The sequence below is a fragment of the Hyperolius riggenbachi genome, chromosome 5 (genome assembly GCF_040937935.1).
Source record: "Hyperolius riggenbachi isolate aHypRig1 chromosome 5, aHypRig1.pri, whole genome shotgun sequence".
NCBI lineage: Eukaryota > Metazoa > Chordata > Amphibia > Anura > Hyperoliidae > Hyperolius > Hyperolius riggenbachi.
In genome coordinates this window covers 345,040,500-345,061,542 of record NC_090650.1, presented here as the reverse complement: position 1 = coordinate 345,061,542, position 21,043 = coordinate 345,040,500, and the positions used below count along the sequence as shown (strand labels likewise).

At 44.9% G+C, this 21,043-nt stretch overlaps 1 long non-coding RNA gene across 2 annotated transcripts in view; it reads right to left on the bottom strand.

The window, feature by feature from the left end:
- LOC137517747 (uncharacterized) overlaps positions 1-21,043 on the bottom strand; it is a 102,607-nt gene that overhangs the window by 29,851 nt on the left and 51,713 nt on the right. The window lies entirely within an intron of this gene.

Sequence of the window (21,043 nt, the reverse complement as noted above, 5' to 3'; positions counted from 1 at the left end):
CGCGTCCGCCGAGCAGCTAATAGGGAAGGAGCGTCATGCGCTCCAGTGACCTCAGAGCGCCGCTGCCTGTTGGCACTTACGGCTCAAAGTTACTACGCGATCTTACACCTTCCCTTCCAATGCCTAACACTAACCCCCCTTCAAACACTAATCCCCCCTTCAAACACTAATCCCCCCTCCTAATGCCTAACTCTAAACTCCCCTCCTAACACCTAACACTAACCCCCATCCTAATGCCTAACACTAACCCCTCTCCTAATGCCTAACACTACCCCCCCCCCCACTATGCCTAACACTAACACCCTTCCTTTGCCTTACACTAACCCCCTTCATAATTCCTAACACTAATCTTCCCTCCTAATACCTTACACTAAGCCCCCTCCTTATGCCTAACACTAGCCTCCCATCATAATACTTAAAGAGAATCTGTATTGTTAAAATCGCACAAAAGTAAACATACCAGTGCGTTAGGGGACATCTCCTATTACCCTCTGTCACAATTTTGCCGCTCCTCGCCGCATTAAACGTGGTTAAAAACAGTTTTAAAAAGTTTGTTTATAAACAAACAAAATGGCCACCAAAACAGGAAGTAGGTTGATGTACAGTATGTCCACACATAGAAAATACATTCATACACAAGCAGGCTGTATACACCCTTCCTTTTGAATCTCAAGAGATCATTTGTGTGTTTCTTTCCCCCTGCAGCCATCTTCCACTGAAGTGTCAGGCTGTTTCTTCCTGCAGAGTACAGACAGCTCTGTCTGTATGTAATTCCTCAGTATGTGAAAGCCCAGCCAGCTCAGAGGAGGATTTATCCAGCTTGTAAAAGATAAGAGAGAAGAGAGAAGCTGCCCTAATCTAAATAATACACAGGCAGTGTGCAGAGAGGGGCCTGGAGGGGGGAGATGCATCACAGAACCACAACACTGAAGAACTTGGCAGCCTTCCAGACACAGGCTGACAAGTCTGACAAGAGAGAGATAAGTTGATTTATTACAGAGATGGTGATAGTAGAACGTGCTGCAGTAAGCCAGAACACATTAGAATAGCATTTGGAACTTGTAGGATGATAAAAAACAAGATGCAATTTTTGTTACGGAGTCTCTTTAAAGAGACACTGAAGCGGAAAAAAAATTATGATATTATGATTTGTATGTGTAGTACAGCTAAGAAATAAAACATTAAGATCAGATACATCAGTCTAATTGTTTCCAGTACAGGAAGAGTTAAGAAACTCCAGTTGTTATCTCTATGCAAACAAGCCATTAACTCTCCCACTAAGTCTTAGTGGTGGAGAGGGCTGTTATCTGACTTTTATTATCTCAACTGTAAGTGAACTGTTTACTTTTTCTCTGTTAGAGGAGAGGTCATTACTTCACAGACTGCTCTGAAAGACTCATTTTGAATGCTGAGTGTTGTGTAATCTGCACATATTATAGAATGATGCAATGTTAGAAAAAACACTATATACCTGAAAATAAAAATATGAGAATATTTTCTTTGCTGCTAATCTTCTAGTAATTATTCATAGTACACAACCAATTCACTATATCATATTTTTTTTTTCGCTTCAGTGTCTCTTTAACACTTAACCTCAGCCTAATGCCTAACACTACCCCCCCAATGTCTTACACTAACCTGCCTCCTAATGTCTTGCACTAATCTCCCTCCTAATGTCTTGCACTAACCTCCCTCCTAATGCCTAACTGTTTAGTTGCTGTTGCATCCCTGGTCACAGCCCCTGTGTTCCGCTACCGTTCCCCCCTTCCCTTTCCTGGATCTCCTCCCTGTTGGCTTTTCCCTCTAGGAGGGTCTCCCTCTCCAAGTTGTCCCCTTTGGCTAATCCCTGTTGCTAACCTGCCTGCCTGCCAAGTTACCTGTTTGCCTGACTTAGCCTGTCTGCTAATCAGCCTGCAGCCTAACCAGGAGCCGTGCACTTCCTGTCACATTCCGGTCTGCCATCCATCCATCCCTGTTCCTTGTCAGTCTCCCTGCCTCACTTCCCTGTCTGCTACAGCTTCCCTGGGGATTCCCTCAGACTGCCAGTTGCCTCTGGGAGTTCTCCTAGTCACCTGCAGCTTCCCTGGGTTTCCCTCAGCCTGTGAGTTCCCTCCAGAACTCTCTCCCAGTCATCTGCAGCTTCCCTGGGTTTTTCCCTGCCTGCTAGTTCCCTCCAGGAACTATCCAGTCATCCACAATATTCCAGGGTTTCCTTCAGCCTGTCCATTCCCTCCTGGGTTCCTAGCCTGTCAGCTCCCTTCCCAGGGACTACCTCTGACTGTCAGTATCTCTAGGTCTTACCCTGTCAGTCAGTACCACTCCTGGAATCCTAGCTGTCAGCTTCTTACTCAGGATTCCCCCTGCCTGTCCGTTGCCTCCTGGGAAGCATACAGCCAGCTCCCTTTCTGGGTTTTTCCCTGCCAGTCAGTTCCTTCTTGGGATCCCTAAGATTAGGCCTATCTGCCCTGCTAGCCTGTCCTTGCCCAACGGACCACTCTCCCCTGTTATCCCATCAGGTACCCGCACTGGTGCAGTAGTCCTAGGGGTTGTGACCTGCGAGCACCAGGCAGCAAAGTAGTGGCTGACGGCCCAACATCCATTGCGGGGTGCGCTGGTGAAAACCCATGCTCATTTAGACCCCACTCCCTGGGGCTACTCGCCCCTTGATACCAGTGACAGGATCAACAGAACTCCAACAGTTCGCAAGAACCCTGACACCCTGCTCCTAATGTCTAACACAATTATATCCTCCTAATTCCTAACCCTCGCCCTCCTGTCTAACACTATAATAGTCAATCAACTACTCACCACCAAAGTACTAGCCATTCAGCTATTAAAAGCCGATCAGCTGGTATTATCTAAAAGCAGTATCTGAAGTACTAGCTGATTGTGATAGAGGATAGCTAGTATTGGTACTAGCTGTTTGGCTACTGATAGCTAATGGGCTAGTATCGCCCCTGAACTCATCATACCGCTGCGTATTACATGCCTGCCGAAGCCTGCGCCCAATACATCTGAATCTCCCTGTCAGGGATAAGCCAAGAAAAGTGGTGATCATCATGTTTACTGTATTTTTTTGAAAAAAAGCAATTCCTAAAATAAAATGTTGATAAATAGTAAAAGTGGTGATCATGTGGCTGCTGCATCTCATGAAATTAGAGATGCTATCTAGACTAGAATAAATTGATTATCCGCTCTTTGAGGTTCAACAATCATACAGAACAAATTTAATTGATTGTCCATTGTCATTGTTAGTGCTGCTTACACAGTGGCGTAGCTAAGGAGCTGCAGGCCCCGATGCAAGTTTTACATTGGGGCCCCCCCAAGCACTCTAAACATAACAATTGATACGATGCACCAAAACCTGCCAATGGCAACTACAGTGGCAGAGGTGCAAGAAGGGGATGGGGAGAAGATGGTTAATGATTACCACTATTCATAGTATCTATAGAAGTAATTATTATGATCACAGGACCAAAAGAGAGCAAATACTGTAGTTGAGGGAGGGCCCTTCGGGGCCCCTTTGGCCCAAGGGCCCCGATGCGGTCGCTACTTCTGCACCCCCTATTGCTACGCCCCTGTGCTTACAGTTTCTGTTTGATTTGAGTGCTGTTTGGCTGAACAGGCAAAATGTATAAGATTTGGAAGGTCCCAAGTCCAAGCACCATTGAAGTCAATTTTGGTGGATTTCATGTGGGCTGTTAAAGGGGCCCATACACTTACACGATTTCCCGCCGATATACAGCAGATATGATCACTGTGATCGAATCTGCTGTGAAATCGTTGCCCAAATGCTGACCAAACGATCGATTTCTGTCCGAAATCGATCGTTCCCGTCGATCTGTCTGCACGAAAGTTCGATGGCGCCGTTCGAATGTCCGACGGCCGTCGCTAGCGGCAATACATTACCTGTTTCGCCGGCGCGTGTCCCCGCTGTCCCTTCTCCGCACTGGGCTCCGGCTGGCTTCACTCACGTCCTGTCCTGACAGGAAGGTTAAACAGTAGAGCGCCCTCTACTGTTTAAACTTCCCCAGACAGGAAGTAAAGTGAAGCCAGCCGGAGCCCAGTGCGGAGAAGAGACAGCAGAGACCAGGGGACTCGCGCCGGCCGGATCAGGTAATGTATGTAGGGGACGTCGGCAGCAGCGGCAGCTCCACAGATTGTGAATCGGTTTAATAGTGAAATCGATTCAAAATATGTTTGCAGTATAGGCAGCCAATAGATCCCTCTTTGCTCAGATTTGATCACAGAGGGATCTATCTAGTGGTCGATCTGGTGGCAATCGACCAGTGTATGGCAGCCTTAAGGAGGATCACAGCAGTTTCTCCATTCAGTCACAATATTGGAGTTGCTACACAGGGAAACAATCAGTGGCGTAGCTAAGGAGTTATGGGCCCCGGTGCAAGGGTTACATGCCCCCCCCCCCCCCCCCCAAGCACTCTATATATAACAATTGATACGGCACACCAAAACCTTCCAAGGACAACCACAGTGTCTGAAGTGCAAGGAAGGGATGGGGAACAGTTTGTTAATGATTACTACTAATAAAAGCATCTATAGAAGTGATTATTACCATCATAGGACCAATAGGCAGATAATACTGTGGTTGAGGGTGGGCTCCTTGGGGCCCTTCCAGCCCAAGGGCCCCGATGCGGTCACTACCTCTGCACCCCCTATTGCTACGCCACTGGAAACAATCTCTGATAGACCACTAGGTCCATGTTCACAGCTAAGCCATTCCTTCAGTTTCTAAACCAATCAGTGGCTTAGCTAGAAATTAGGCAGCCAGTCAGAGGCTTTGTTTACTTTGGGGGTCCCTAAGGTTAGAATCTTTTTTTTATAAAGGAACAGAATATCCTTTTTAGAGGTCCTATAACTTCCCTCCCCCCTATCCCAATTTAGCTAAATAAGGGCATGGGGAGGAGGTTTGTTAAAGAAAATGGCAGGAGCTCTTCATCCCCTGTCCTGCCCCAGTGAATCACTGTTTGCCTTTCATTGCTACACCTATCTTCTATCCCTCACTTTGCTAAGGATCTAACCTTAGGCTCAGAATTATAAACCAAGATTGCAGGACACATGAATGGGTTAAAATTGTATTAGATGTTCATAAAGCCGTTGCTATAACATACATCAGGACTGCACAAGTAATTTTCCATTTAATGTTATTAAACATTATCTTTCCATTTTAACTTATAGCCTTCTGTGCATAACTAAAATTGAAGCTCAAATAATCATTTATTCCAACCATTTCACTACCCACTAATAGGGATGATCAATGAGTAGCAAATATTGCTGAGTTTATGCATTTTGTGTACATTTTTATGCAAATATATGCAGCTTTAAAATGGACCAATCAGTTTAAACGTGGGTGGGACTTGATTGGTCCATTTTCAAACTGCATATGTTTGCATAAAAAAATTACATAAACTCAGAAAAATTTCTCATTGATCATCCCTACCCACTAACGCCACTCTTTGTACATAGATAATTAGCTGCATAGCGCAGGAAGCATTGCACACACCTGGTATATTCAGCAAACCCTGACACAACCATATGGCATTTTTCTGTTAGCAATTCTGTGGCTGGGTTATATATTTCTCGCTAAATAAAGCTAAGGTAAGAGATTCTAAAAAAAACTATTTGCAATAATTCTTGTCATTTATAGATCTGAACTGAGGCGATTGTTTTTTTCTCAGCAAAACTGGAATTTTGCCTTGATAAGTGACTATTCCGTAGTCACAGGACTTTCCACAGCAGACCACCAGAATAGACCGCGCACATTTCAGAGCTGTTTTCAGAACAGAAAAGTCAGACTGACCTGTGTTCATTTAATTTGAACCAGAAGATAAGCTGCTACTTCACGGAACAATTGACCAGTGGTCACCAGCTCTGTCCTGATAAAAATGATTTTGGAGAAATGGCTTTACATTGCAAAATGACATAACCGGAGTATTCATTGTGTATTTTGCAATTACGTTATCAAATACAGGGCAGAATTTGTAAAACTACAACCTTTACAACGTCCTTAATCTATTTACAAATGTCTTTGTAAATAGATTTTTTAAAGTGGAACTGAAGATTGGAATAAAACAAAGCTGATCACTTACCTGGGGCTTCTGCCAGCTCCGTGCAGCCCTCCTGTCCTGCGCCGGTCCTCCACAATTCTCCGTTCTCCTGCCGCAAGCTACTTTTGTTACCGTCGACTTGTAAGTTGATGGCAATTGCGCCTGCATGCCCCGAGCCACATGTATCTTTCTCCGCATCCAGGACACTACTGCAGGCTGGAACGCGGAAGAAGATACATGTGGCTAGGGGCGCGCAGGCGCAGTTGCCTTCGACTTACAAGTCGATGGTAACGAAAATAGCTGGCGGCAAGAGAACGGAGTATTGTGGAGGACCGGCGCAGGACAGGAAGGCTGCACAGAGCTGGCAGAAGCCGCAGGTAAGTGAAACACTTTGTTTTATTTCAATCTTCAGTTCTGCTTTAAAGGGTACTTGAACTATGTGACATGAAGAGATAAACATGTGTAGGCAACCCCTCCCATCCCCATGAAGTACAACCACTATGTATCCCCTGTAACAGGTATAGCAACCATGCCCCTTTACCATAACAAGTGCTGCTGCTATAATCATATGTCTTCCTATGAAAAGTTATGCCAACCAGTTATTATATATTGTCATATATCCGATGTTCTATCTAGATTGTGGAATATGGCTAAGGGTATTTCTAAATATGTTTTAGTAAGCAGATCAATAAAATTGCTATGTACCTATTATACCAAAGGAGTGTACCAGTTATTTGTGAAGGATATTTACCTTCCCGCTACACTGGCTGGCCAAATCCTGTTATATAGTTCAGCTCCCCAAAAAAGGATCATGGTGAAATTGGGCCCTAGGCCAGTACCAACTTTAAGCCCACCCATAATGACCACCTGGCTTTTGGTGAGGGCTAGTATCCATCAGGCCCCTAGGCGCTCTTCAGGCCCGAGGCACCTGCCTAAGTTTGCCTTGTAGAAGATCCCGCTCCAAACCAGCCATCATGTGCACTGGAACCTTTTGTGCATGTATGAGGACTTGGCTGGCATTGGAGCAGATAAATATACCTGCAGGTGCACATGGGTGATTACGGTACGTTATCGCAATCACTAACAACCTAAATTTCAGTAATCCTTGCCATGGTCCAATATGAACCAGGAGAGTTTGTAAACTTTGTCACCTATTCATAAATGATGTTGAACTAGCATGTATGCTCTTCAGTTAGAGAGAAGCTCAGTAAATCAGGTCCAGTTGGTGATGAGTAAAGAGTGAGTGATCGTGTACTCCATAATTCCCTCAGCCATCATTATATTGTACTAAAAGTGTGGTACTGCCTCTCTTACTGCTTTCAGGAAAAGTAGACAGCAGGAGGTAATGAGAGAAATGACTGTTCATTAGATGCCTTGTCATTTCTCAGACTAACACAGCAACTTACCTACCCCGAATACGTGTTGCAGATGAAGATTAGTATACAACTAGTAGACCTAAGCCCGTATAAAAAACGTGCTCTAGGTCTGTGTTTCTGGGCGTGCGAGCACCCGCCACCGCGCGCGCTCCCGCCCGCTCACCCAAAGCCACGTGCGACCGCCGCCCCCGCTCACCCGCCGCACATCCAGCTGCCCGCTCACACTTGCATACCCGGCTGCCTGCTCACTCGGCTCCCTGGCCCCGTCCCCGGCCTCCTGTCTCTGGGTCCGTGGTGCGCACATGCGCAGTAGCAAAAAGCATGGACAACGCTACACAGAGACAGCAGGCACACGCAGGGACACAGGGGTTTTATTATAGCGGATATTCGACATCACAAAGACCACTTGATGCATATTTCCAAATGAGTAACAAGTAAAACAGAGCAGAACTGATTACACTCAAGCCCAGTATCAATTTTCCTTTCCATAGTAATAGTATTAATTCCTTGGCGGTAATCCCGAGCTGTGCTCGGGCTATGCCGCTGCGGAGGATTGCTCAGGCCCTGGTGGGCCGATTTGCATATTTTTTTTTTTAAACACGCAGCTAGCACTTTGCTAGCTACATGTTTGTTCCGATCGCCACTGCTCACCGCCGCTACCCGCCGCGAAAGAGAGCTCCCCCCCCGCAGACCCCTTGCGCAGCCTGGCCAATCACCGCCAGGCTGCGCTATGGGGTGGATCGGGACTCCCCCTGAGGTCGATGATGTCATCGCGATCGTCGCCATGGCGATGGAGTAAGCCCATACAGGAAATCCCGTTCAGAACGGGATTTCCTGTTGGGATTTATGCGCCGGCGGTGATCGGAGGGGCTGGGCGGACGCCGCAGGGAGGGGGGAAGCATGTAGCTAGTGCTAGGCTAGCTACATGTTAAAAAAAAATTAGGCAAAAAAAACCCTCCCGCGGTCATGCGCCACATAAAATCATAACGCCAGGGAGGTTAAGCTGAGATGTAAATGCAATATACCATACTGGAAAACAACAGTACTACAGATGTAAAAAGGTCATTGTAAATTATACAGAAACATTTTTTTTGACATTCACTTATTGGTGACAACAAGAAAAGTTCACACTGGTTAAAGCCGACCTGAACTCAGAACTCAGAACTTCCTCTCTGCTCTAAAAGAAAAGCAACAACATAATAACCTTTAAAGAAAAACATTTTATTTGTTACTGCTGATACAAATCCTGCAATGCGTCTACTTCCTGCTTTCATTGAAGCAGACATAGGGTTAACATCCTGTGTTTAAAAATTAGCTGCTCTGCCGAGGCAGCCAGTTGACACAGCTGAGAGATCAAATTACACTTGAAATTAGTCACATATGAGGTGGGAATTAGACAGGTTAAACTCACTAAATACATACAGGGTGCGTTTCTCTGTTTTCCTTTTGTCCTGTGCAAGAGTTCAGATCCACTTTAAAACAGAAACCTGGCAGAACTTGTATAAACAATGGGGTGCTTTCTCATAGCTGTGACAAGGCCGGCTACCTCACAGATGTCTCATCCTTCCCTGTATTAGAACTGCAATGCTTCTGAAATGTTCCAGGGTGACTAGAGGTCACTTACAGCAGCTTGGCAGAGCACATTATGCACCAGAGTGAGAGCCAAAGGCCAGCAGCCAAAGTCATGGAAGGTCAGTAGAATGGGGATATGCAGCAAACGTAGTTGTGTCAGATCTGCCCAGTGTGCTGTGTACCCCAGCTCAGTGCCAAGACAAGCTCTCCAGCACCGGAGGCAGGAATTCCAAAGTGTCTCCCCACCCCCACCCACCTGCCCTCAGTACTGCACAGTGCTCTACCACGAGGCACACATAAATATGTGTTCTTTTACTTACCTGGGGATTCTCCCAGCTCTCATAAGCTTGTAGGCATCTCATGGTCCTCTTTGTCAATCCTCTATTCTGCCTCGTACAGTGCACGACTTAGCTAAGTGGCGCATTACTGCGCTTCTGTGGTCATGAGTGCTCTGCGCATGCGCACTACATGAAGACTCATAGCCACACATGTGCAATACGCTCCTGGCAATGGGAGCACACTCAAGAAGGTTTTACACCAGGCCAGCACATGCACAGTAGTTTGTGTCTTCTCTCTGATGGCAGCATGGCTTGTGGGCAGGCACGCAATCACTTATGAACGAAGCTCCCACTCCGGTCAGGACACATGGCTGCAAACTGTCAGGGTGCCCGGGGGAGGTTAGTTCAGAGGGTGGCGGGGCAGGGGAGAAGGTATGCGCTCTCATGGCGCTACGCCCAGAGGCTGGCGCCTTTTCTGCCTAGGCTCAGCCCTGCCCCCGCTTAAGGAGCTTATAAAAGGACTTATAGGAGGATTTTGAGGTAGAGGTCAGATATATGCTTTAAGTTAGGGTTAGGTCAGTAGAAAATTTACTGATATTCTACTAACGGTAAACGTAATTTAACCAATATTCTACTAAGAGGTAAATGTGTACGGATTTTAACTCACGGCTTTTTTAAATGTACGATTTGCCTGTTTGCCTGCTTAGGAGAATACTGTAACCTCACATGCCTTTCTTGCTGTTTTAATCTATCACAAAGGGCTTTCATTACAGTCTCACCCCTAGCAACTTATAAACAGTATATAAGTGTGTGATGTTTTTCCATTTGAAACCAAGAGGTCCTCTCGTTGCCATCTGGGTAAAGTTCTGCTGCTGGTCTGATAGATATAGCTGATTTAAACGAATAAGCTGGTGATAGCCTTTTGCTGAATTGCTAGTACTGCTGAACATTTGTTTTCTCTTATTTAAAGTGAATGGGAACCGCGTTTCAAAAAAATGAAGCAAATACTTACCTAAGGAGAGGGAAGGCTCTGGGTCATATAGAGCCTTCCGTCTCCTCTTTCGGTACTCTCTATCCTGTGCTGGCTCCCCCCCCCATTTCAATCCCCCACCGAAAGTGTATTTGGAAGTCTTCGGGAGCCGTGTCCTCTTGAAGACGTGCGGCTCCATACTGCACAGGCGTGAACGTGCAAGAGAGTGTGCTTGCGCAGGTGCTGTACAGGGCCGCCCTTCTTCAGGAGCACTCAGGCTCCCTGAAGACTTCTGAAGCCTCCTTCGGCCGGGTAAAACACTATTTGACTAATTTAGTCAAATACTGCTCCCGGGCGAGCCAACACTGGAACAACGGGACCAGGAGAGGAGCGGGAAGGCTCTATAGGACCCAGAGCCTTCACTTGCCTTGGGTAAGTATCTGTCTCATTTTTATAAATGCGGTTCCTATTCACTTTAGGTACCGTATTCTGATTATTAAATAAAAAAACTGTATGACATAATTGACCATTTATGATCACACCCATGTTAAAGTGTTCTAAAAAAGCAACAACATTAGCAGGGGCGTAGCAATAGCCATAGCAGTCATAGTACTTGATGTATTCACTATTAACTTTCTTGTGCTTCTCCAACCTCTATCAGTGTCCATGGATTATATGCAGTGTAGATTGCACGAAAATGTAAATTGCCAATTAAATCACATCCATAGGGTAGGGGCAGGTGACATCGATAGATAAAGAGTGCCTACATCTGATGGTCCCATGAAAGTTTTGCTATGGGGTTCCATAATCTCTATGGCTATGCCACTGAACAATAGTTTTGAGAATGGAGAGGACAGATGAGCAGGGGGCCTTCTGCAGCAGCACAATACAGTATTCATTGCAAAAAGAAATCAGTTTCAATCAGTTACTACTATGCCAAGCAGTGCTACTTCCAGAGCATGAGTGAAGTGTGAACAGACACGAGATTCTCCTCCAGCTGGACTACAGAGTATTGGATTGAGAGACAGTTATCTAATGCCTGGATGCATCTTTGGAGCCCTCTCCAAGGTAATGTTTGTACAATACACAGGCTGAATCAGAAGTCTAAGTGGATAGGCCTTCCCATCCAAGTCTCCATGCCTTGTTCAGTCCTCTCTGCTGCTTCTAGTAATACATTTCTCTGAATGTCTCTGTTATTTATAACTGGCTGATTAGGACATGGTATGTTTGCAATGATCTTAAAGTGAACCTGAAGTGAAAATAAACTTCTGAGCTAATGAACTGTATGTGCAGTATGGATGATAAAATAGAACATTAGTACTTGTATTGTGTTGTTTATCTTATTGCTTTTTTATTACCTGTATTGTTGTATCTATTGTCTATTACCTGTATTGTGCTGTTGGTCACCCCTGTTATCATTGTCCTATAATCCTATGTATTGTACAGTGCTGCGTAATATATATCCCAAAAATAATAATAATAATAATAATAGTAGAATAAAAAAAAAAGAGTCTGATATTTTTATTTTCAGTTTTATGGCTTTAAAGAGACTCCGTAACAAAAATTGCATCCTGTTTTTTATCATCCTACAAGTTCCAAAAGCTATTCTAATGTATTCTGGCTTACTGCAGCACTTTCTGCTATCACAGTCTCTGTAATAAATCAATGTATCTTTCCCTTGTCAGACTTGTCAGCCTGTGTCTGGAAGGCTGCCAAGTTCTTCAGTGTTGTGGTTCTGCTATGAATTCCCCATTCCAGGCCCATCTATGAACACTGCCTGTGTATTATTTAGATTAGAGCAGCTTCTCTCTTCTCTCTTATCTTTTACAAGCTGGATAAATCGTCCTCTGAGCTGGCTGGGCTTTCACATACTGAAGAATTACAGACAAGGGCAAAGCTGTTTGCAGGAGAAAAAAGAGCAGCCTGAAACTTCAGTGCATGAGAACTGCAGGGAGAAAGAAACACACAAATGATCTCTTGAGATTCAAAAGGAAGGCTGTATACAGCCTGCTTGTGTATGGATGTATTTTCTATGTGTGGACATACAGTACATCAACCTACTTCCTGTTTTGGTGGCCATTTTGTTTGTTTATAAACAAACTTTTTAAAACTGTTTTTAACCACTTTTAATGCGGCGAGGAGCGGCGAAATTGTGACAGAGGGTAATAGGAGATGTCCCCTAACGCACTGGTATGTTTACTTTTGTGCGATTTTAACAATACAGATTCTCTTTATAAGAAAGTCAGAAGCAGTGGTGCTCAGCAAGATTTCGGAACTACCCAGATAATCAGAACTTTTTCCACTATCTAACTTTGAATAGCAATTTGGATATTTTTTAAAATCCGAATTGACTATCCAGGCAAACTTGGATTTCCCATCTGAAATCCGAAATCTGAAATCCGGGCGGATAGTTAGTTCAGATATCCAAGCAGAAGCTAAAATCACCTTCAATGGCAAAAATCCCTTTCGAAGTTCGAGAGAGAGTGAGAGAGAGAGAGAGAGAGAGAGAGAGAGAGAGAGAGACCTCCGAAAGGGTTTTTTTGCCATTTAAAGAGACTTTTGGAAGCATTTTAAGCCATTTTCAGGTCACTTCCGGTTTTCAATCCGGATATCCGAATCCGGCCGGATACTGAGGTCGGATATCCAATTCGGATCCGGATATGAACATTTTAAACTCGGATATCCGACCCGGATCGGGTATCTGGGTATCTGGATCAGAATTAGATCCATATAGTGAAAAGTGGTATCCGAGCAGCGCTGGTCAGAAGCAGGTTTTAAAAAAAACAACAAAAAAACCCCAGATACTTACCTAAGGAGAGGGACGGCTCTGGGTCCTAAAGAGCCTTCCCGTTCTCCTCCCGGTTTCCGCGTTCCCCCGCAGGCTCCCCTGTCAGCAATCCACGACCGTTCGTTCGGTCAAGTTTTCTATGAAAGTGCAGGCATAATGTCCTTTAACGTGATTGGACCAGCAGGGGCTCAGGGCAGGACGAGTGGAGCTCTTGTCATTGCCAATTAGCAGGCATAAGTTCGTAGCGCTCGCTATGCTACTCTGATAAGGCACGCTAACCAGGATAAGACACGTTAACTCTGACAAGGCACGTTAACGCTGACAATGCATGTTTACTCTAATAAGGCACACTATTTGTTATGATGAATCAACCCCTATGTGTGCAGTCAACAGGACAGTCATGCATCTACTTCAGACTGAGAATGGAGAGTCACCAAACCCTGGTTCATAAAAAACAACTGCTTTCCAAAAGCGCCCATCATGCTTTGCAATGAAACAAGGGTCGGTCTGACACCACTGTAGAAGTGAAAAGTATAGACCAGGTAATCATAGAGTAACTGGGGAAAGGGGTAACCTTGTCATTATTAGAACTATATAAGGTAAGAGTAACAGCAAATGGGAGGTTTCACATTTTAAAGCACACTTAAACTAAACTGAGAAATGGGACTTTTACTTACCTGGGGTTTCTTCCAGCCCCCCATAGTGTGTCAAGTCTCTCAGAGTCTCTGGCTCAACTCCATTCTCCCACTGGCAGGCCTAAAATATCCATTACTGGAGCTCCAGTTGCTCCTTCAACGCATGCACAGTCTCATCTGCCCATGCTTCACGATTGTGCCCCTTTGCCAGGAGTGTTCTGCGCATGCGCAGTTCTCAAAAGAATGAACCTGCCCATGCATAGAACACTCCCGGTAATGGGAGCGCGATCATAGAGTGCATGCAGACAGAAGGCACATTTGCAGAAGGCATGACTAGAGCTCCAGTGAAAATATGTTGGACCTGCTAGCAGGAGAACCGAGGGGACCCAGAGGACACTGAGGAACATGACACACTATCGCGGGTCAGAAAAGGATACCAGAGTTGAATGAAGTAGGAGAAACGGGGTGGAGCAGGCATGTACTGACAGCTGCCCTGATCCCCACTGCTTCCCCGTTCTCCTCTGCCCCCCTCCTTTCCTATCTAAATGCCTCTTCCAGGGCAAGATATCAGTTTTTGAGCACCGCTGATGGTCACCTGTTTTTTTAGTAAGATTTGGTGGGGGCTAGCATCCACTAGGTGCCTAGACTTTCTACAGGCTCTAGGCAAGTGCCTAGGTTTGCCTTGTGGGTGATCCAACTCGGCAGGGGGGCAGTGTTGGACAGGGAGACGATAAAGCTGAGAAACTCCACTTGCTGGCCAAGCAGCAGTAATCATGTGTTGCTGCTCACAATGAGGACTTGCTACAGCTTTCTGTTGGGAGTGATAACACAGAGTTTCTGCTGCTTAGCCCGCAGGTGGATTACCTCAGCATTTCCACTTCCCAGTCTGACACTGGCGGGGGCAAGGGGGCTGGAAGAAGCCCCAGGTATGTAAAAGTGACATTATTCAGATTAGTTTGGGTGTGCTTTAAGTTTAGTTAATGACAGGACTTGGATTTTATCAAGCTATAATAAAAAATAAAAAAAAATAGAAATCCACCTTACATATTATGAACTAGTACTAATGAGCTTTCATCCTGTACTTTCTCTAATAACACCATTCATTGCAGTGTAGCCCTATAGCAAGTTCTAGCTAAGGCAGCTATGGAGTGAAGAAGGAAATGGGTGCCCTCTAGAGGACAAATATGATAGATAATAACAGAAACTGCTGAGGAGTAAGCTCACAATATCCAGTTACAGTGAATGTAGGAGAGCTTTGTTACTTGAAAATTGGGAGAATATGGGCATACTAACTATGGAAAAAAAGCAGAGTAGCAGCCATCTAATCCATTTGAAATCACAAACTCCTTTAGTAAATTTTGCCTTGACATCTTCCATAGCGTTCTGCAGGCTTACATGTAAATGTCTATGCGGTGGCCATTTTACAGAATAGCCGCCTACACCCAAATGACCTGCTTTATTTTACATTGCATAATGAATAACTCGTCTAGCTAAGTGCCATGAGACAGGGGTGACCAAAACACTAGCAACTAGTTGCAGCAACTACCTGTTAATAACAATAACTACAGTAGTTGCTATCATTGTCAATATACAGTGAGGTCTAGTTTCTGCGCTCTCAGTCACTGCGAATTACATGACCTTAAATGATACCAGAGCCGAATGAAGTACGAGAAACCGTTCTCCTCTGTCCCCATCCTTTCCTACCTAAATGCCCCCCAGCAGCCTCTTCCAGGTCACTGGAGTGGGCATTAATGCACAGGTGCTGGAGTGGCTGCACGCGTCCTACAGCATGTGCCCATGGCCACTGTGCATGCCCATGACATCACGACTACACCATGCGCATGTGCAGAGCGCATGTTTGACGCGTGCAGCCGGGCCAGCGCCTGTGCACTATGCCCGACTCGAAGATGCGATGACCCGGAAGAGGCATTTAGCTAGGAAAGGAGGGGGGCAGAGGAGAACGTTGGAAGCGGTGGGAATCAGGGCAGCTGCCAGTACATGCCTGCTCCACCCCGTTTCTCCTACTTCATTTAACTCAGGTATCCTTTAACTATCCCGCAAAGGAGCTCCTAATCCAAGAGTAGGATTACCCACAAGGCAACCTAGGCAGAAGCATGTGGCCTTTGTCAAGGGGCCCAGCTGCCAGGGCCAGAGGCCTTTCAAATCACTAGCAATACAGGTACGCTATCCAGGGTACTGATCTGACGGCTGTGTAAACCTGGATCACTACACATTCTATGTAGGGATGGCCCTGATTAGGAGAACTCATGGAGAAGCATGTGATCAGTTTGATTAGCTGATAGATTTGTAAGGTCCTGATTTGCAGTGATGACTTCCTGGTTTAACACATGATCAGGACCAGCAAATCAGAACCTTACAAATCTATCAGCTGATCAAACTGTTCTCCTAAGCAGGGCCATCCCTAATTCTATGTACAGGGGCTTTTCAAACCACTGGCACTACAGGTGGTCACCTAGAGCAGAATGCAGAGCTGTCTAATAGGCACTGTAAATTTTCTTGCAGCCCAGGAAAAAAATAGTTTATTTTCCCTGTCCTTAGAGACTGACAGTGCTGAGAGAAAAAGCTTTATGCTCTCTGCACAATTGTTTTAATGACTGCATCTGTTTAGCCACTGATAAGGGATTATACAAAGTTTTGAAGACAAAGATTTGTAGACAGTACCTATTCAGTGTGCAGCAGGGTTTTGGGTACAGCATCCTTCCCTTAGCCTCTTCACACCCTTCCCAAGTGCTTTGTGCTATAGTGATGCTGGAGAAATCTGCGGAGCCTGTTCTGCTCCATTACAGGAGGTCAGAGTGAGTGTAATAAGAAGCTGTAACTGGAAGCACAGTCGTCTGTCTGTCAGTTTTCTGTATGCGTTTTCTGCATACCATGTGTGTGTATGTGTGAAAATATTTTATCAGAGAAGCTAATGTAATGGACAGATAAAATGTGTGCAGTGCTTCACTGCTGTCAGATGTTATCTGCATGGGGAAAACACATTCAAGTGTGCACTAGCCAAATGATTAAAGAGCCTCTGAAGTCTAAAAAAAAAAGTATTTTTATTTAGCAAATATGTTTAATATGTTATCCTAACTAAACCGCCGCATTCCCGTTGCTGTACACTATCTAAATCCCCCCAAACTCCCCGGGGGGCAATCCGGGCAGCGCTTCCGTGTGAGGCAGAGCTATGAGCCGCAGCTCTGCCTCTCAGCGTGTCTGTCAGCCCGGATCGCCGCCTCTCCCCCGCCCCTCTCAGTCTTCCTTCACTGAGAGGGGCGGGGGAGAGGCGGAGATCCGCTGCTGACAGACGTGTTTGAGGCAGGGCTGCAGCTCATAGCTCTGCCTCACACGGAAGCACTTAGGGCAGCAAAATCCACAACCAAGAAAGTTGTGGATTTTGCAGGGGAGAGGGAGGGCGAGTTAGGGGGGATTTAGATAGTTTACAGTGGCGGGAATGCAGCGGTTTAGTTAGGGCTAATATGTTAAACACATTTGTTAAATAAAAAGATGTGTTTTTTTGAGACTTCAGTGTCTCTTTAACATTAGTTCTCAGTTTTCCTGTGCAGAAAACAAACAAACAGACAAGTGTGCTTCCAGCCTAAGGAAAGGACAGCATAGTGAGATCAGGACCCAGGAGTTGCAGCTGTGCCCCAGTGAGACTCTGATGTCTGCATAATGACTTGCTGTAAGTGTAGCAGCAGGTCTGCGTTCTTATGAGGGCTCTGTCACTTGTGGAAGTCATCTTCTAATTAAGCTCTTAAAGTAAAATGTGAGAATTGTGTAAGTTCTTTACATCATCAGATACTTTGTGGCCTCTTCTTGTATCTGGCTGTCCTGCCCTGCTCCTGCTGTAGCACAGATTTTTTCCACTCTGCATGGCACGCCCTCTTTCTGCACATTCCCGCATGGCTGTGTAGCAACCACTGCCGGGAGCGTATTGGGCATACGTTGTAACGAATGTTTCACAACTGCACATGACTAGTACGCTCAGCCATGTCTGCTCTGTGGCAATGGTGCATTTTAAATCCAGAATCTAGTGTGAGTGCAGGTGCCCCCCAGTGTCATTTAAAGAAATCCGGCACATCGAACTTTAAAAGATAGCTTACCTCAACTGCCAGAAGCCCTTCCATTATGCCCATGTAGTCTCCTATCCCTATAGCAACAGTGCACTTCACTATTGTATACCAGATCAACGCCTCTGAACAGAGTTCATATCTTGCAGTGTTACTCGCAGAAGCAAGCTCCATTCTGACTGAAAAAGCTAACAGAGCGTGTGTTTGCATGTTTAGTGTAAAGCTGCATACACACTTTAAATAACTGTCTCCAGATGCAGATATGGTGACCCCTGGGCAACAGTTTCATGAATTATCTGATTTGTTTTTCAGCTGCAACCAAGCACAGCATCCTGTATTATTCCTAATGGCTACATTCATTCCTGAAGCCAAACTTTAATCACCCTCCCTTTCCTAGGGCCTAACCTCAACCCCTTCTTTACTGATATGCAACCTTATAAGAAAACATTAACTAAAAAATGTACTTTCAAATTAGATAATGGTACTCCCAGCAATTTACATAAGGACTAACCACACGTTGTGGGCTTTGTGGGCTACTATAGCCATATGCTAATGCCCTACCATATTATTATTATTATGTATTTATATAGAACTAACATCTTCTCCAACACATTACAGAGTACATGTACAGTAGTCGTGTCACTGACTGTCCCCAGAGGCACTCACAGTCTATTCCTATCACAGCCATAGTCTAATGTCCCTACAATATTATTATTATTATTATTATTATTATGTATTTATATAGCACTGATACCTTCTGCAGCAATTCACAAAGTACATAGTCATGTCACTGACTGTCTTCAGAGGAGCTCACAATCTAATCCTTCCACCTGACGAAGGCGTGGATACGCCGAAACGCGTCGTGACGCCATCCAGCACACGTAGAGCACCACGTCGGACACCTCAGGTCCATAACACCATCTGGACCAGGACGGTTACTGGCCACAGCTGTTCCCAAGGTCTCCGGGTTGGTCGCAGATAAAAGGGTGGTTTAGCCCATGTTACCAGCCTGCTACATTGTGTATCTAGTAAGTGCAAATTTGTATGCGCATTGTTTTTATTCATTAAAAGGTAATACACTACGGAGCGCTCCTCCCTCTCCTTTGTTTCTTTATTTTATACCAAGTCCAGCTGTGCAACCCAGCTTGGAGGAGCGGCTAGAGTGTACAACCTGCGGTTTGCCTGGCGGACTGTGCAGCGCAAGATTGCCCATCTCTTGCTGTCTAATATTCTACCATATTATTATTATGTATTTATATAGCAGTGACATCTCATGCAGCACTTTACAGGGTACATAGGAATGTCACTGACTGTCTTCAGAGGAGCTCACAATCTAATCTTTCCATAGTCATAGTCTAATATTCTACCATATTATCATTATGTATTTATATAGCACTGACATCTCATGCAGCACTTTACAGAAATCTGTATAGCATTTATTGGGGGAGGGGCGACACCAGTTGGATTATTAGAATGTTTTTGGGATGTAGAAGGAATATGAAGGTGTCTGAATGAAGCCTAGGAGAAGATAGAAACTCCATGCAGAATTGCAGATTCATGCCCTGGTCAGTGTTCAAACCTAGAGCTCAGCACTATTAATACAATAGCTCTATGCACTATGCCTCTTTTCCTCTCATATCGGCTCATCCATGTCATCAATTCTGACCCTCTACTACCCTTCCTCCCTCCATTCTACTTATCTTACACTACCAACACACTGTGCTTATCTCCAGAATAAGGTATGAATCGCTAACCTATTGTACCATCTCACTATATCAGCCCTACAATGTCATGAATATACCCACTCCAGTCCTATCCTAACAGGTGGTAACATATTTGCATATCCCATAATGTTTGTGAAAAAGCATTCTGGGATATGCTTGCTTGATAATCTGATCCTGCAATGTGAAGGACATGATACCTGAAATTGTTTTGTGTGTAGTGTGGGTGCTGTTTTTATTTGAGGTGCATAGTGGCAGTGTGTGCTGTATGGCTGGCATGTGGTTTATATCATATGTGAAGTGTTTTATAGTGTGTGCGATTTTTATTTTGTGAGGAGGGGGGAAGGAGAAGACACAGGAATTCTTGCCTAGAGTGACAAAAAGGCTAGAAACGGCCTTGCCAGGGGTATAACTAGAAGGGAGCAGCGCCTGCGATTGCGGGGGGTGCAGAGCTGTGGGGGGCGCCCCAACTACTAACTTTCCCTTCTTCCGATACAGGGCACTATACTTCAGATCAGGTGTCTTTGTGGCTACACTTGTTATGGATGTGAAGATCATGATAGCCAATGGGAGTGAACCTTGGGGGCACTATCAAAGATTTTCGGGGGGGAAAGGGGCATGAATTATAGTTACGCCACTGCCAGCTGCCACTTTCCTGTACCTCACATCCTTCTTAACTTACCAAAAATACCATCAGGGCATGCCAAAGCTACTCTGCCCACTCCTAGCATGGTCATATCTCCCTACTGCAGCCCAGGGCCAATTTGGGGAAGAATCAACTTATCTACTAATACTTTTAGGGGTGCTGAGAAAGGACCAAAGTAAAGCATAACAAAAGTGGCAGATAATGTCCTGGGAATTTATAACAGTAAGCAAGCAGTGATGAGCTAAAATGCCAATATTCCTTTGACATTCATTTTCGTGAAAATAATGTTAAATTCTATTTTCAAGCAAAAATTCCATTGATAATACGTTAAGTAGTTTTTTGACTTTTTTGTGAATTGTGCGGTAAAAATACATTTTTTTGCATTTTCGCTGTAAATATTTTAAAGGTAAAAATACCATCTTTCTGTGCTGTCACGCTTTTCATGATTTTTCACAGTAAAAATATAGATTTTTCACGTTTTCACAAGCCATTTTTTTCATGAAAATTTCTCAAAAATCGAAAATAGCATTTTTGATGCAAAAAGACTTTGGCAAAAATTTGCAAGCAGCACTGCAAGGAAGGCACATTGCTAGCCACGTGTCTTTCTGCCGAGAATACATTTGCTAGAGCCTGTTTATTGCTCATAACACATTGCATCCGTTTTTTCATATCTGTCAGTGCTTTAAGCCTTTTGACCCCCCCTACTGTCTTTTGCTCCCAGGTACAGCTGCCCACCCTCCCCCGCACACCCGATGGGGAATGATGATCATGACTCTGCTTAATTATAATAAGGTACAAGGCTTTGAATATGAAATCTGTAAAGGGATTTCGTAGGAGCTGCGTCAGATGGAGCCAACAGGCTATTGGGGGAAAGCAGCCTGTTCTCTTTTTTTAAGTAATTATAAAGTAGCGCAGC